Raw genomic sequence first — 15,810 nt, 5'->3', positions numbered from 1 at the left:
AGAGACAACTCTGCCCCAAGAACTGACCCTAGTTATATTAAGCAGAGCTCAAACGTCACTGCTGCTTGCCAGAGCTTCCTGTAAAATAAACATCAAAAAAATTCCCAGTGCAGCATTTCATGGAAGGCTGGTTGGTGCCCAACCTCTGAGGAAACTGCCGTGCCAGACCATGTGTGCCAGCGCCCCCTGCTGTTCACCAAAGGTTATTTTCAGGTTCCCAAAAGTGAGCTGGACAGGGGAGAGAAACTCCCTGTTCTGAGGGCTTTAGAGCCCAAATTCAGGGAGGACCAACAAGCAGGGAAGCCAGGCGCTGAGGAAGGAGGTTCCCCTTAGAAGGGCAAAGGTGTGTGCACAGTGTCATTGGTCGGGTAAGAGGGGGGTCTGTTGCCTTTAAGGAGTAGTGGGGATGGGGCCCGTCAACCCCTGTTCTGGGACATCATGGGTCCTTTAAGCGTTTAGGGGCAGAGGTAGGCTAGGCATGGAGAGGCAGGTGCTGGGAGGAGTGAGAGGGATTGTTTGTGCGGGGTCCAGGAACTGTGGAGCTCAGCTTCCCTCTCCTCAGAGCCAGGGAGACCCTCACAGCAGGGGGGGCTGCTAGCCTTACCCAGCCCACTCTGGGGGTGGTTTGCCCTGGCCTCCAAGGGGTGGAGGAGCACTGGACCCCTGCAATCCAGCAGCCAGCGGGGAGGGCAGAATGACGGGAGTGAGGGGGAGTTTCCCTGCAATGGGTACTGGAGACAGCACGGCAGGGAGCTGCCTGCACCACAGCCCAGGCTGAGGGATGTGCCATGGAGCAGGGCCACACTGGGCCAGGCAGGGGGCCTGCAGGGCCAGGCAGCGGGGTGGGGGGCAAGGACAGCACGTTGCCACAACCAGAGCACATTTCCTTTCCTTTTGCTTTTCCTTACATTTATTTAAAATCAAAGCGCTGCCCTCTCATGCCACGGTGGCTTGAGCACTGCCCCCCCCCCCCAGCCCAGGAACCCCTCCTCACATGCCATACTGCATCAGGCCACTGCACCCCGAGCCCAGGCCCCCCCTCCCTCCAAATGTCATAGTGGATCAGGGCACTGCCCCCTCCAGCCATGGTCCTGCCTATCATTAGTGGTGCCACCTTTGGGACACAAAATTGGATGCTTCGTTGTCACTGCACAAACACTTGAAGAAATCATTTCAGGAGCCTGGACATTGGTTGGGGCAGGGAGAGATTATGGCAATGGCTGATGCCTCTCTCTTCACAGCTGGTGGTGCACATTGCCCTGCCAGGCCAGGTGCCAGGGCTCCTCTGCAGGGGGAAGCTGACCCCTTGGGGAGCTCCCTCCCCACACCCAGCATGACACATCAGTGTCACACCCGGCTGTGCATGGCACTGTCCCTGCTGGCTGCTCCTTTATAAGGGGGAGGGGACAGCGCTCCCGCCAAGATCAGCTCCCCCACCCGGCAGCTAATAATGCCCAAGGTCGCGTGTCTAGCCCAGGCCAGGCCTGGGGTTCTAAGGGACAGCCCTGTGGGAAGAGCCCTGAGGAAGGAGGCTCAGGAGGGGGCACCCCTCAACTCGGGGGGCTGGGAGGGCCAGGCAGTCCGGAGGCCTGGGAAGCAGCAGCTGCAGGGAATCTCAGAACCATCTGAGCCAAGCCAGATGCAAGGCTGGGGCCTGGCTCAAATAGCGAGAGCCAGAGGCTGGGACAGGGGAAGGCAGGGGCAGCTGCTCAGAGAGCAGGAAGAGCCAGTCCCTTGGGGAGGGTGCGCTGGGCCCCGCTGAGCCTGGGTAAAGCTCAGTCCTGCCAGGCAGGGTGGGACACAGCGACTCCCCATCCTGGGCATCCTGAGCCCGAATCACCTGTTCTCCCCCAGCCCTGTGCCAGCCCCTCCGTGGGGCAGTTTCAAGGAGGCAAAAGTTTGGCTGGAGTTAGGCAGGGTCTTGCTGGCAGGAAGACCCTGGCGAGAGAGTCTCTCATGTCAGCCATGGCAGCCGGGAAGGGGCGAGCTTCCCTTCAGCCAACACCCCTGGGCAGGGCCTGCTACCCCTTCTCAAAGGCATGATCGCCCTGGGAGGGTCATGCAGCCAGGTGCCGTTTGCCAGGTGCAGGGGCCCATGGACAGTAGCCACCTGTCCTGTTGGCAGCATGAAGCTCAGGTGCAGAGAACAGCAGGCCAGGCCAGCTGGCGTCACCTGCATGCTGGGTCCCAGGGGCAGCTGTCAGGCAGCGGGACCCCAGCGGGGATGTTTCATTCACAGCTCAGGAGTCACAGCCCAACAACGCAGAGGGGCTCACGCTCCAGAAGCCAGAGGCTGGAACATCCCAGCCATCGGCAGCAACGTCTGGGGCGAGGAGAGGATTTGGGGAACTGTTGGAAATCCCAGACAGCTGCACGACAGCAGTCGAACGCCCCTAACCCTTGGCCCTGGCCGAGCAGCTGCTTCCTGCCGACTTTTCCTGGCTGCGGTGCCACACCCAGGCCTGCGGCAAGAAGGTGGACGGCTGCCAATTGCTAAGCCCTTCCTCTGGCTGCTGAGGGTGAGGCAGCGTCAGAGAAACAGGCACAAAATGCCCATTGGACAGACCTCCCAGCAGCCCTTTGCACCCCCCTCAAGCAGCCCCACGGCTTGTCTGCCCTGGAAGCCTCAGCCTCGGGCACTGTCAGCCCAAGACGCAGGGTTCTGGGCTTCAGCCTGCCCTCCCCACCCACACGAGTGCGGTGAGCTTGCCTGCCCAGGTCCCCCGAGGGGAAGGGGAGGGAAGTGGTCCTTGTTGGTAGATGCTGTTCCACTTCATGTTGGCAAACTCCATCTGAAAATCACCTTCAGGCTGTTCCTGGTGCAGACTAGGGTGACCAGACAGCAAATGAGAAAAATCGGGACCGGGGGGAGGGGGGTAATAGGAGCCTATATAAGAAAAAGACCCAAAAATCAGGACTGTCTATATAAAATTGGGACATCTGGTCACCCTAGTGCAGACAGGCCAAGCACACATGGGATGGCCTGTGCCAGCTCAGTGTGCCCATAGAACTGCCCCTATTGTAGCAGGACCTGCCTGTGTCCCTCTCATGCCCCCTCTGCTCATTGTCCCACCACGCTTACATCAGCCCCATCACCTGCTTTGCAACCAGCATCACGCCAGGGGGAGTGTAGCAGGGTGGACCCCTGCTCCTGGCCTAACGGGGTTAAAAACAGCCCTGGGAAGGGGCTGTGGCTGGAGAAAGCAGCCTTTAGGCTGGGCTGACTGGGGAAGTGGCTGCAGCTGGGGCCATGCCCCAACCTGAGCAATGGGCCCTCATAAGAAGGCCAGAGGAGCTAGAAGCAGTCAGTCTCTCTAGCTGTAGAGGGAGATGGGCCTGGCTGCTGGGAGCTAGAGGCAAATTACCTGAGGGGAGCAGGGCTGAGGAGCAGGGGAACTCTAGCCTAGAAAGCCCCAAGCTGAGGCCTAGCATTAGGCTAAAAGGTACTGGGGGTTGCAGAGGGCAGCCCAGGGATAGGCAAAGGCAGCAGGTCCAAACCCCGTTGCTTATGATGAGTGGCTGATACTGCAGTCTGCCCCAGTGAATGGGGGTTAGATGGAGACTGGGCAGTAGCCATATACAGAGGCAAAGTGGGAATAGAGAGTGGGGGTCCCCTGGGAAGGGGAAACCCTCAGAGAAAGGGGTGACTGCTTGGGGGTAGGAGTCCATATAAAAGGGCAATGGGTCCAGGGAGGGACACAGGGCCAGAGGACAGGTGGATCACCAGCGTGCAGAGGGTGCTCTGGAGCTGGAACCGAGCTAATTCCCAGAAGGAACCAGCAGGAGGTGCCGCAGGGGTGAGTCCGCTCGTCTATAGGGAACTACACGGGTTTTGTCATTCATGAGATAGAACCATGCGGAGTCCAACCATCGTCCTGCCACTATCCCCTGTGGCAGCACCTCCTACCTGAACTGCCCTGGCCTTCCTGCACACCGCTGCTCTGCAGTCACCTGGCCCATGTGCCTCCCCTCTGGAGCACACACAGCCACCCTGGGATCAGGCCCCATGGCAATGCTGCACATTGGCCCCTGGCTCAAATGCAACATGCAGGCAGCCCAAGGTTCCTATTGGAGCTCACTTCCATTGCATGCCCACAACTCAGAAACCACCGCCACCCCCCCGCTGCCTCCATGTGGTCCCCTGCTGCAGCCCTCTGGGGAAGGACCATGGCCAGGCCCACTGTACTGGGACGCTAAGATGGACCAGTGGCTCTCAGAACAATCCCAGGGTGAGGCTGGGTGCCCACACAAACAAGGCAGGGCCTGTGTCTTCCCCAGCTGCTCAGAGAGCAGGAAGAGCCAATCCCTCGGGGGCGCAGCTGAGCCTGGGCAAAGCTCAGTCCCGACAAGCTGGGCAGGGCAGGACCCAGACACCACAGGCGGCAGCAGCAGCTCCTCCATCCCTGCTGTGGTGGGAGAACGAACGCTCACTCGGCTCCCACTGCACTGGCAGCCTGAGCCAGGGCTGTGACCTGGCTGAAATCTCGGCAGGGGACCAGGCCAGAGCCTGCACTAGCAGGTCCTCTTCGCCACACCTGGGTCCCGCTATCAGAGACCCTTCAAAGCCCCCCACGTGCCTGCTGGTGAGGCAGCTGTGTGGTCCGCCGGGCCTTGCTGAGCTGGGAGGAAATAGCCCTTCCTGTGGACCAACTCGGCAGCTCGGGGCAGGGCAGACATCAGGCACGTGGTCCCATCCACCGACCCAACCCTGCCCCTGCAGCAGCTGGTCACAGAGCAGCCGCTGAGCAGGCTGTGAGTGGGGCCTTCCTGCTGGGAATCGACCAGGCAGGTGCCAGTGCCGGCCACATGGCTCCCAGAGCCCCGGGGAATCGGCTGTTACAGTGAAGCGGGGACCCAGGGAGGGCAGAAGTCGGCTCACGTGGCTCAGGCACCCTCCCTCCCATGGGCCAGGGAATCGAGTAACACAGAGGGCACTGGCTCCATCCCCAGAACTGGCAGGAGCAGCTGAAGCCATCTGATCGCTTGATTTTTGAAAAATAAACGAGACCCCAGGAGCAGCCTCCTCCCCCAGGCCTGGGGTCCACCCAGAGCATTTGTTGAACTTACCTGCTCCTGCTGTAGTCTGGCCAGGTGGCAACTGGCCTGGCCAGCCCATCCTTCGCCCAGTGCCTGCAGCCAGGGACTTGGTGCGAAGCTCCTGCTGGGGACCCTGCAGAGAGGAGAGGCGAGGGACTGATACCACTGAGATCCAGTTCCCTGCAGCCAGGGTCTGCCACTGGCTCTCCTGCCCCATGTCTGCTAGAGATAACTCAGAGCAGAGCGCGGGGCTGCCACTGATGGCCCTGAGTTAATGAGTGTGGCGGGACAGTTAGACGTCTCCAGTGATTGTCATTCTCCTAACCGGTGAACCCTGACATGCTCAGCAGGGGCTGGAATCTGTGAGCACCTCCCTCAGCCATTGCTTTACTCAGCACCCAAAGAGACTTGGGGCTGCACCTCTGAGAGGAAGCCCTCGTGACTCCCAATCCTGAGCTGTCCCAGACAGCCCCGAGGGCCTGGCTAGATGCCAGCAGCCTCCTGGGGCAGCCCTGCAGGTCACAATGCTGCATGCGGCCACACTATCCCAGCATGCCCCTGTAACGGGGAGGCCTCGGAAGGCAGGTGCACATGTCTGCCACACAGCCTGCCCCAGGAACTCCTCCCCTAGTCAGAACTGGGCTTTCCAGGGCCCTTTCCGTCACTCCAGCCCCTTTACCAGCATAACAGGGCTGGAGTGGGGTTGGGACCAGCCTCTCCTAGAACTTGGTCGCCATGCTCTCTCAACTTCCCCTGGACATCGCCTGCATGGAGAGCTGCACTCCATGGGTGGCTTGTTTTGTGATTGAGCTGCCTGGTGCCGGAGGCCTGCAGCCGAGACACCGTCGTTTACCGCACTGTCATTCTGTACACGCAAGAAGCCTGCTCTGTTTGAACTGTTCCTAGGCTGCTTGGGGCTGCCATAGGGCCTCGTGTGCACACACTGACTGGCTCTCCCTGATTATCCACAGGATTGTCTGCAGGGAAAGAGCCGGATTGAATTATTCGTCAAAAAGAGTTTTGCTTTGGCATTATTGTCTCGGGAGTACAAAACTGCTCGATGAAGCCAACTCTGCATTAAAAATAAAATATTGCATCCTCTGTTCACGAGAAAGGGCACGTTAGTATCACCTCTGCCATTCAAACTGGTGAACCAACATTCTTAGACCTGGCAAATGTTCTTAAACATCTTGACACTCGAGTGTAAATCCTGCCAGCATCCATGCCCACCCCATGCCAGACAGAGGGATCCTACCCCTGCCATGTGGACTGGATTTGGTTCTGTTCGGCCCAGTAGACTGCAGGAGCTCGGGTTTAGTCTGCAGTGAAGACGCCCTCCAGGTGAAAAGTAGCTGAAGCCAGGGACTGATGGGAAAAGTAACTTTTGGGATCACCATCTGTCTCCCGCCCCACCAATAAAACCATGGCTCAGGGAGGGGCTGGGAGATCACAGCAAATTCCCCCTCTCTCCCCTAAATGCCCCAGAAGGGGTGTTTGCTGTTCCCAGGAACTTCCCCCGCCCCCATCCTCTCTGCTAGAGGATGCCAAACCCAGCCCTTCCCCATTGGCAGGAGGTTGGAGCCCAGCCCACCACTGCCCCCATGGCAGAAGTCCTAGGCTGCAGTAGCTCACTCAGATGGTCCCCACCAGAGCCAGCTGTCCCCACTCTTCCTGGTCCAGCCCCACACACCAGAGACAGGGCAGAGATTGATTTCCTCCCAGCCACCCCGGCCCTTGGGCTGCAGACCTGCCCAGATAGCCACAGCTCACATGACCCCCCACCACCAGCGCCACCCCCGCTGTGACTGGGCCCTGGCCTGGCTGGGGCATCCCCCTGCCTGCCCCCAGGCCACTGGGCACCACTCATTAGCTGTAGGTAGCCTCATGGCACTATGTAGAACCCATCTCCTTGGCATGAACCCATGAACACCCCACCCCAGGGTGCTGCTCTGCACAGGGGCTCCCCGCTGAAGCCAGAGCCTGGGCTAAGGGCTGTCCTGGTTCTGAGCTCTCTCTGTGGGACCAGGCTGGGAAGTGGAGAGATCACTCTCCCCTCCCTGTGACCTACAGCTGAGGCTCCGAGTTGAGGTCAGGGCTGGCTAACACAGACCTGACCCCAGTAAACCACGGCTGTGTTACTAGTCGAGACAAACGCCCCAGGAATGGCACAATGGATGACCACCGGGGGCCACTCGTGGGTGCGGGAGACAGAACTGCCAGGGGGCAGGCCCCGGACCACAGGCTCCCTCCTGCCAGAACTAAATTGCAATCACTGTGTCCAGAGCTAAATGCAGTCGCCCCCGTGACAGCTTTCCCCACCTGCCCTCCTCAGCCCCCTGCCTCCCCACAGAGACACTCACAAACAAGCAAGCAGCAAACCCAGCCAGTGCAGCAAGGTCTCTCTCAGGTGGGCTGGGTAGAGAGCTTGTTACTCCTCTGGTTTGAAAGAAGCGAGTCTTGTAGTGACGGGGCCCCTGGCAGCACCTCGCCTATGCAGAGCTGACTAACAGTCAAGCAGTATTTTGTTCCTGTTTAAAGCCACCTCTCCACAGTCACATCTGCCACATCGGGTGCCATGAAATGGATATGCTGCTGTGGGGCCTAGCTTAGCGCTTGAAGGGGAATCCGGTGCCTGTAATGGCATGGAGAGCACCTTGGCACACCCCCTAGGGCGAGGCGCAGCCCTGCAGGGAAGTCCCAGCCTCAGTTTCCCCTCACCCAGGGGATAAACAAGTCCAAGGTGGCCTCTCTAGTATGAAAGAGCTCATTCGTCAGAGGGCCCCCTTCATTTAACAGACAAGAGCAACCCAAAAACCTCAGGGAAAGCTTCAGTCAGCTGCCCAACTGGCAGCTCTCTGCCCCATCTTAATCAGTCTTCTATTTCGCTGGCCCAGCCCAGGGGCACTTTCAGGTTAGATCCCTGCCTGCAGCCTGGGTCTGTGGGCAGACACTAGTCATCCTCCAACAGCGCTTTACTCTTTACTGCCCCAGGAGATCCCATACCCAGTTCGTTTTGCTGGGCTGCTCAAGTGCCTTGCCTGGGCGCATCATCTGCCTAGGCCTGTTCCTCTCTCCAGGAGCCTCTGCTTTCCAGGGAGACGCCTCAGGGACTAGCTTCCTACCCAGCTTCCCTGAGGCACATCCACCATCAGCAGCTGAGTGGCTTGTGGACCGAGCCCTCGTAAACCTTTATTAGCCAAGCTGCTCCTGGCCTAACTGCTGCTCAGCTACATCGGCAATTAACGATGCGCAGGTGGGTCTGGGCTGGCTCATTCTCCTGCACAGAATCTGCAGGTTGACTGGGTGCCTGGCCCCAGGGCCACTGATCTGATGCAGCCTGTCTCAAACACTGTTTTTTGCACCAAGGGAGGGGAGAGTCTGTGGTCAGATCCATCTCTGGCTCCAGGGGGCTGCCCCAGCAGAGATCTCAGGTCTGGCACCAAGAACCAGTTCCCAATCCCGGCACTCACGAGCGCTCGGTCTGCCAGCGTGGTGTACCGGGGGATAGTGGGGCTGACCCATTATGTAAGTCCAACGGGAATGAAGCCACAGCCTGATGGTGACCACAGCGTGCAGCTTCCGCCTTTGGGCCCTCAGTACTGAGACGTCTCTGAGGGACTCCCCAGGGCAGGGCTGCCCAGGGCAGAGTTAAGGTTATGTGGGAGGGGTCACCTTAGCTCTGCAGGCAGTCATTTGCCTGCTGGGGTCCTGGAAATTGCACTTTCCTGGTCTGGAAGGGAACGAGCCGCAAGGGTTGGGCTCTGGAAATGCCAGAAGGTTGTCGTTTTTTTGCATGTGACTGCACAGAGCCACTCCAAGCGAAAGCTATTGTGATATATACACACACCCAAGAAACTGTACATCTGCCATGCAGGCATAACCCACTGGTGGCTCCAGCAACTTCCAGCCTGCTGCTTACTGCTCAGTACTGGTGCTCATCAAGCAGTTCCTGAGGGCCAGAGTTCAGCAGCAAACACCCTTCCGACCAAAATGCAAATGTTTGTGGCAATTCTTCGTGTCGGTGCCATTTTCTGGTTTTGAACTATTTTGTTTTGGGGGGCAGGTTCAGCCCCCCTTCTCTGTTCTTTACTCTCCTCGCCACTGTGGGGTGGGGGGAAACATTAACAAGGGAGCAAAAAGTGGGTTTGCCCCACTAATGTTACATGAATTGTTTCAAAATCTTGTGTGTCCAAATTTTTCATCCAAAAAATTTACAGAAAATTTAGAACAAAATGAAAAACATCCATTTTGTGTGTGTGTGTGCGTGCGCGCACGTGTGCATTTGTAGAAGGGGTGTGTGTGTGTAGAAGGCTGGGTGGGTTTGGGTGTAGAGGGGGGGTGTAGAAGGCTGTGTGTATAAGTGTGGAATGGGGTCTGTGTAGAAGGGATGTGTAGAAGACGTGTGTGTGTATGTGTGACACACACAGACAGGAGTCGTCTGCACCTCCCTGACTTACCCATTGTGGAGCAGCACTGCTGGCTGTGGGCAGACTCTCCCCAGCCATGTGGGCCATCAGGCCTACCCCGCCCCCCCCCCCATGGGCAGTAGCAGCGTAGTCTGGCTGCTGTGTTGCAGAACAGCCCCTGCTGAGCTCCCGAGAGCCTGGGCTGTGCGGGACAAGTTAGTGCAAAGGCCACAGGCAGGGGCCCCTGGGGAGCGACCCATGGCCCAGAGACACCAGCGCTGTGCAGGGCCGGATCCCTGCTGCCCCAGTGCCCTGCCCCATGGGGTAACGGAGGGCTCCACTCGGTAGCGCCAGCCTGCAGTCGCTGCGTTCCCATGGCCGTGACCTGTGGTGGGGCTGGCCAGGGCTGTCAGGGGAGGGGAGCTGTCCCCAGCCCTCGGTGGGGGTCAGTTCAGGGAGAAGTGGGCGCCCACTCTGAGTGTCTCTGCTTTTGGGAGGCCGAGGGCTGGTTTCCAGGTGAGCCGAGAGCCCTTGGCTGCAGCGGGAGACTGGGGACGGTGTGTGCATCGAGTCACTCTGCCCTCCGCTCTCCCTCCCACTCCCGGCCGTCCCCCTGCGGCTCTCCCCTCCCCCCGTGCCTCCTGGACTGACCTGGTGCTCTGATAAAAGAAAAGGCTGTTTGCTCGAGGTGCAGAAGGGATCCCAGCCAGACCTGCCATGGGGAGCGCAGGCTCTAGGGCTCCGCTGCTCGCGCTGGCGCTGCTGCTGCTCCCGCAGCCCACGGCCCACTTCTGGTTCTTCAACGTGCTCTTCCCTCCCAACGCCACGCCAGAAGCAACCCCCTCCAACAGCACCCCGCCCATGGTACTCGGTAAGGTCACCCCGGCACGGCAGCATGGAGACACTCCCCGTCCCCGGGGGCTCTGTTTGAGCATTGGGGGCAGCCTGCACCTGGTGCTCGGAGAGCTTTGGGGGAGAAGGAGCAGGCCAAGGAGCCCAGCCTGGCCAGCACAGGACAATCCTTTGGAAGGATTGCTTCATTCGCGTGCCAGGTCCTGCAGCCACCGAGCAGGCAGGTCTCTGCCCTGGGACCCAGCGTGGGGACAGGACAGAGAACTGGTGCGGGGCCATCCTTATGCTTTTCTTGCTCTCCTGCTGCTCAGTTACTCATCGGTCCCTCTTCCTCCGCTGCACCCCCGGCCTGTCCCTCTTCCTGAGACACTGCCTGCACTGCGCCCCCGGCCTGTCCCACTTCCTGAGCCACTGCCTGCACTGCATCCGCTGCTTGTCCCACTTCTTGAGCCACTCCTTGCACTGTACTCCCTGCCTGTCCCTCTTCCTGAGCTACTGCCTGCACTGCGCCCCTGGCCTGTCCCTGAGCCGCTTCCTGCACTGCATCCGCTGCTTGTCCCACTTCCTGAGCCACTCCCTGCACTGCATCCGCTGCTTGTCCCACTTCTTGAGCAACTCCCTGCACTGTGCCCCCTGCCTGTCCCTCTTCCTGAGCCACTCCCTGCACTGTGCCCCCGGCCTGTCCCTCTTCCTGAGCTACTGCCTGCACTGCGCCCCTGGCCTGTCCCTGAGCCGCTTCGTGCACTGCATCTGCTGCTTGTCCCACTTCCTGAGCCACTCCCTGCACTGTGCCCCCAGCCTGTCCCTCTTCCTGAACTGCTCCCCATGTCGCACCCCATTCCTGTCTCTGTCCCGGAGCCACTTATAGAATCATAGAATGTCAGGGTCGGAAGGGACCTCAGGAGGTATCTAGTCCAACCCCCTGCTCAAAGCAGGACCAATTCCCAACTAAATCATCCCAGCCAGGGCTTTGTCAAGCCTGACCTTAAAAACCTCTAAAGAAGGAGATTCCACCACCTCCCTAGGAAACCCATCCCAGTGCTTCACCACCCTCCTAGTGAAATAGTGAACCTCCCCCACTGCAACTTGAGACCATTGCTCCTTGTTCTGTCGCCTGCTACCACTGAGAACAGTCTCGATCCATCCTCTTTGGAACCCTGCTTCAGGTAGTTGAAAGCAGCTATCAAATCCCCCCTCACTCTTCTCTTCTGCAGCCTAAACAAGCCCAGTTCCCTCAGCCTCTCCTCGTAAGTCATGTGCCCCAGCCCCCCGATCATTTTCATTGCCCTCCACTGGACTCTCTCCAATTTGTCCACATCCTTTCTGCAGTGGGGGGTCCAAAACTGGTCGCAATACTCACCAGTGCCGAATAGAGGGGAATAATCACCTCGATCTGCTGGCAATACTCCTACTAATACAGCCCAATATACCGTTAGCCTTCTTGGCAATAAGGGCACATTGTTGATTCATATCCAGCTTCTCATCCACTGTAACCCCTAGGTCCTTTTCTGCAGAACTGCTGTCTAGCCACTCGGTCCCTAGTCTGTAGCAGTGCGTGGGATTCTTCTGTTCTAAATGCAGGTCTCTGCACTTGTCCTTGTTGAACATCATCAAATTTCTTTAGTCCAATCCTCCAATTTGTGTAGGTCACTCTGGACCCTATCCGTTCCCTCCAGTTTATCTACTTCTCCCACTCTCCATGGTATGCCGTGCAGTAGAGAGAAAACAGCTCCGTTACTGACCTCACTAGCACACAGACCTGCCTGGTCAGTCACAACCGTGTTTATGCCAGCGTGAGCCCCACACTGACAGCGAGGCCACCATTTCTTGGCAGGAAAGGTGCTTGGCACCTGGCCCAGATCCTCATCAGTATTTAGGCACCTTTGTGGCTCTGGGCCTTTCTTCCCCACCACTCGCTCATCTGCACTAGTGGCACGTCCATTACAGGCCCGGGGTGCTGCCTCTGACTGGTTACAATGAGGTTCCAGCTGTCACTCACAGCAGGGATTGTATGTCTCTGGTTCCTGTGAAGAAGAGCATGTCTCTCCCCCAGATTTACTGCCCAGGTTCTCTGCGTAAAGTTGGAACTTTCTGTGGATTGTCAGCTACATTGATTCCTTAATGAGTTCCATTAATTAATAATGGGAGTGTTAAGAAATCCTGGTGGCCGTCTTTCCCCTTTTCCGACTGTCTTTCACCAGCAAGTGGCTGGTTTCCTATTCACATTGTCCGAACTCTTGGTGCGCTCGTGATGAAAGTGCGCTTGCAGAAATGATGGGACAATTAAGCAAACTGATTAGTGGTTGTTTCCTGTCACTGGAAACCCTTAAATTCAATTTTCCCTTACAGAAAAGTGGCTGCAATTTTGCATAATTTACATGAGGTCCAACATTTCCCATTGGTTTTGTAGCTACTTTGGCTCTCAGTAGAAAAACAAGGTGGGTGAGGTAAACTATCTTCTATTGGACCAACTTCTGTTGGTGAGAGAGAAAAGCTTTCCAGCTTACTCAGCAGAGACAGCTACTGGGGGCGAGTGTCCCCTAGTGGTTACTGTCTCCCATAGTTTCCAATGGAGCTGATGCCATGGGCAACCTCAGGGAAGATGGCTGCCATGTCTCTAAACTACTTTAAGGCCTCTACTTCCACAGCGTCTGTGCACCTCATAATTGGGGGAAGGGATGCCATTAGCCCCATTGTACAGATGGAGAACTGAGGCACACAGCAAGTACCCCAGATCACCCAGAAAGTCTGTGGCAGAGAAATGACTGAAACCCTAGGGGTCACTGTTCTTTGCTGTATTTTGCACCAGCACTGATAGTTTTAACTGTAAAAGCTGTTTTCTCCATTTGTTAATTATACAGATGTTGGCGCTTTCGTTTGTTTTTAAGAAAACGGGCAACCAGAAATTCCATCACGTGTAGCCAGCAGGGTTTGAATCCTCAATCTTCACATCCTCCACACAGAGCTCTTGCATGTGAACTAAAGGGGTACACATCAGGTGGAGCCCAGGGAGCCTGGTCCTACAGTTTGCCTGTGGGTTACACAGGTATTTGATAGACAGCAGTAGAGTGTTGGGGCTCAGGACCCCCGGGTTCCAGTCCTGGCTCTGTGTTCTAGTGGTTCAAAGTTACAGTGATTAAAGACAGCACAGCCAAGCACATAGATTTGGCACACTTGGTCTGAAAGGAAGCGTGGTGGCAATTTGGATCTGCCCTACTAGAAAACTGGAGCTGGATTCTCCAGCTAACCAAGTTCACTTGTGCCAGGCTCTGCTATTGCTTTCCCCACTGGTGTAACGTTCCGGAGCCGGGCGCTAGGTGAGAGGAGTTGTGTAGGACAGCACTCGGTGACAGAAGAGTTGGCCTGGACCTAGGAAAGAGGCGGCAGCTGTACAAATGGAAAGAGATCTTGCAGCCACTGACAGCCTGTTATCGCATCTGATGACAGGTAGCCCTATCTGTCCCATGGGGGCTCTGCTCCAGTCAGGGCCAGGGACCTATGGTTAATTACACCTTATTTCCAGTCCGAATGTGTCTAGTTTCAGTTTCCAGGCAGTGGAATTTGTTCTGCCTTTGGCTGCTAGATCAAAGAGCCCTCTGTGATCAGAAATCTCTTTCTCACATGGGTACTTACAGACCATGATCAAATCACCTCTTCACCTTCTCTTATAGATTGAATACTTGAGTCTCTCACTGTCAGGCAGGTTTTTCCAGACCTCAGATCATTCTAATGGCTATGCTTTGAACCCTTGCCAGTTTTTCAACATCCTTTTTGAAGTGTGGACAATCACTGGACACAGAATCCAGTAATGGTCCCAGCAGTGGCATATACAGAGGTAACATCACCTCCCTGCTCCGCCCTGCATGTGCGGCACTTACCCTCTTAGCCAAAGCCTCGCCCACCCCTAGCTTGGAAGGAGCATTCCCACGCTCCACAAGGGAAGCCAGCCAGAGAGGCCTGCCCCATCATGTCGCCCAGTGGGACTGGGCTGGTGTTTTTCGTGGCAACTGCTGCACTGTTTGTTCTCACACTGCTGCTGGACTCTGCCCTGTTTGTCCGACCCCATGCACAGCAAGGAGGGGCTGTGTTTGATGAGTCACGCTGTCCCAGGGCAGAGACTGGCTTGAGCTGGAGAGGTGAGAACATCCGACTGGAAGAGACCTGCTGGGTCACTGAATCCAGTCCCTGCTATCACAGGCAGCCTCATCATATCATCCCACTCATAAAGCTCAGCTTCAAACCAGCCCCTCTCAGCCCCGCTTTGGCTAGGCGAGCTGAACTCTTCCAGTCTCCTCTTATACGACAGGCCCTGCATTCCACAATCATCCTAGTAGTTCTCTGCACCTGTTCCAGTTTGAATTCATCTTTCCTGAACACAGGTGACCAGACCAGCACACACTATTCCAGATGAGGCCTTACCAGTGCCTTATACAATGGCATTAATACTTCCCTCTCTCTCCTGGAAATGCCTTGCCCGATCCATCCTAGAACCACCTGTCTCTGCAGTCAGGGTGTGGGAAGAAAGCTCTCAGTATGTGGTCATGTGTGTCCGAAAGGCACCCCTGGGACACTGTCATCTCCCCTGAGGGGATGGCATGTGGGTGGCATGTTCCGTGTATTTGACATGTACTGACATGAGAGAAAACACCATTCTGAGCTCCCTGTGTGAGCAGCATGTGGGAGGCGTGTTGGAAGCATATGATCAGCATATGGGAGGTGAGTGGACAGCGTTTGGGCGGTGCCTGGGTGTCATGTGAAGGCCATGTAAGACATCTTTGGGCAACATGCCAGTGGTGTGTGAATGGTGTGTGGGAGGCGTATGGCTGGCATGTGGGAGGCTCGTAGATGGCATGCTGCCTCTGAGCAAGTTTTGTGGATGTGTGTAGAGAAGGGTTGTGTGCCCTGTCTCCGGTGGGGAGGCAGAGAGATGCAGTGACTGGGGGCCCAGCCTGCCCTAGTGAGTCTCTGGTACAGACTGGGCAGAAGGGTTGTGTCCCCATTATGTACAGTTCAGAACTGAGCCTGCTGTCAGACTTGCTCAGAGGAGACGGGGCAGCTGTTCGAGGCCAGCAGTGTGCTCCAAGATCTACACCAGGGGTCCCACTCCAAAAGGGGACTATTTTAAATGCTATGGCCTGGTTGGAGCATTTGAGGAGACAGATGAGAGGGGAAACTGAGGCAGCATGCTGCAGAGCTACAAGGAGGGGCTTGGAAGGCGAGCACCCAGCCACACTGTCCAAGATGGGGATAAGGATGCCCCACCCGGGTCGTTGGCCCTGGCATGCACTGACGACATTATCATCTCCAGGCAGGGCTGGGAAGACCACCCGAGGCACATATCAGCCATACTACAAGCCCTTCAGGAGGCAGGGATCACAGCCAACCCGACCAAATGCCGGCTGGCCCGGCGAGAGGAGACCCAAGTAGGAGTGGGGCGGTTGAGACCACTCATTGACAACAAGCAGGCCCTGGTGCAATGTGCCACCCCCATGACAAAATACCAGGTACAGCGCTC

This window comes from Chelonoidis abingdonii, chromosome 19 (genome assembly GCF_003597395.2).
Source record: "Chelonoidis abingdonii isolate Lonesome George chromosome 19, CheloAbing_2.0, whole genome shotgun sequence".
Classification (NCBI taxonomy): Eukaryota; Metazoa; Chordata; order Testudines; family Testudinidae; genus Chelonoidis; species Chelonoidis abingdonii.
This window is presented reverse-complemented; position numbering follows the sequence as displayed.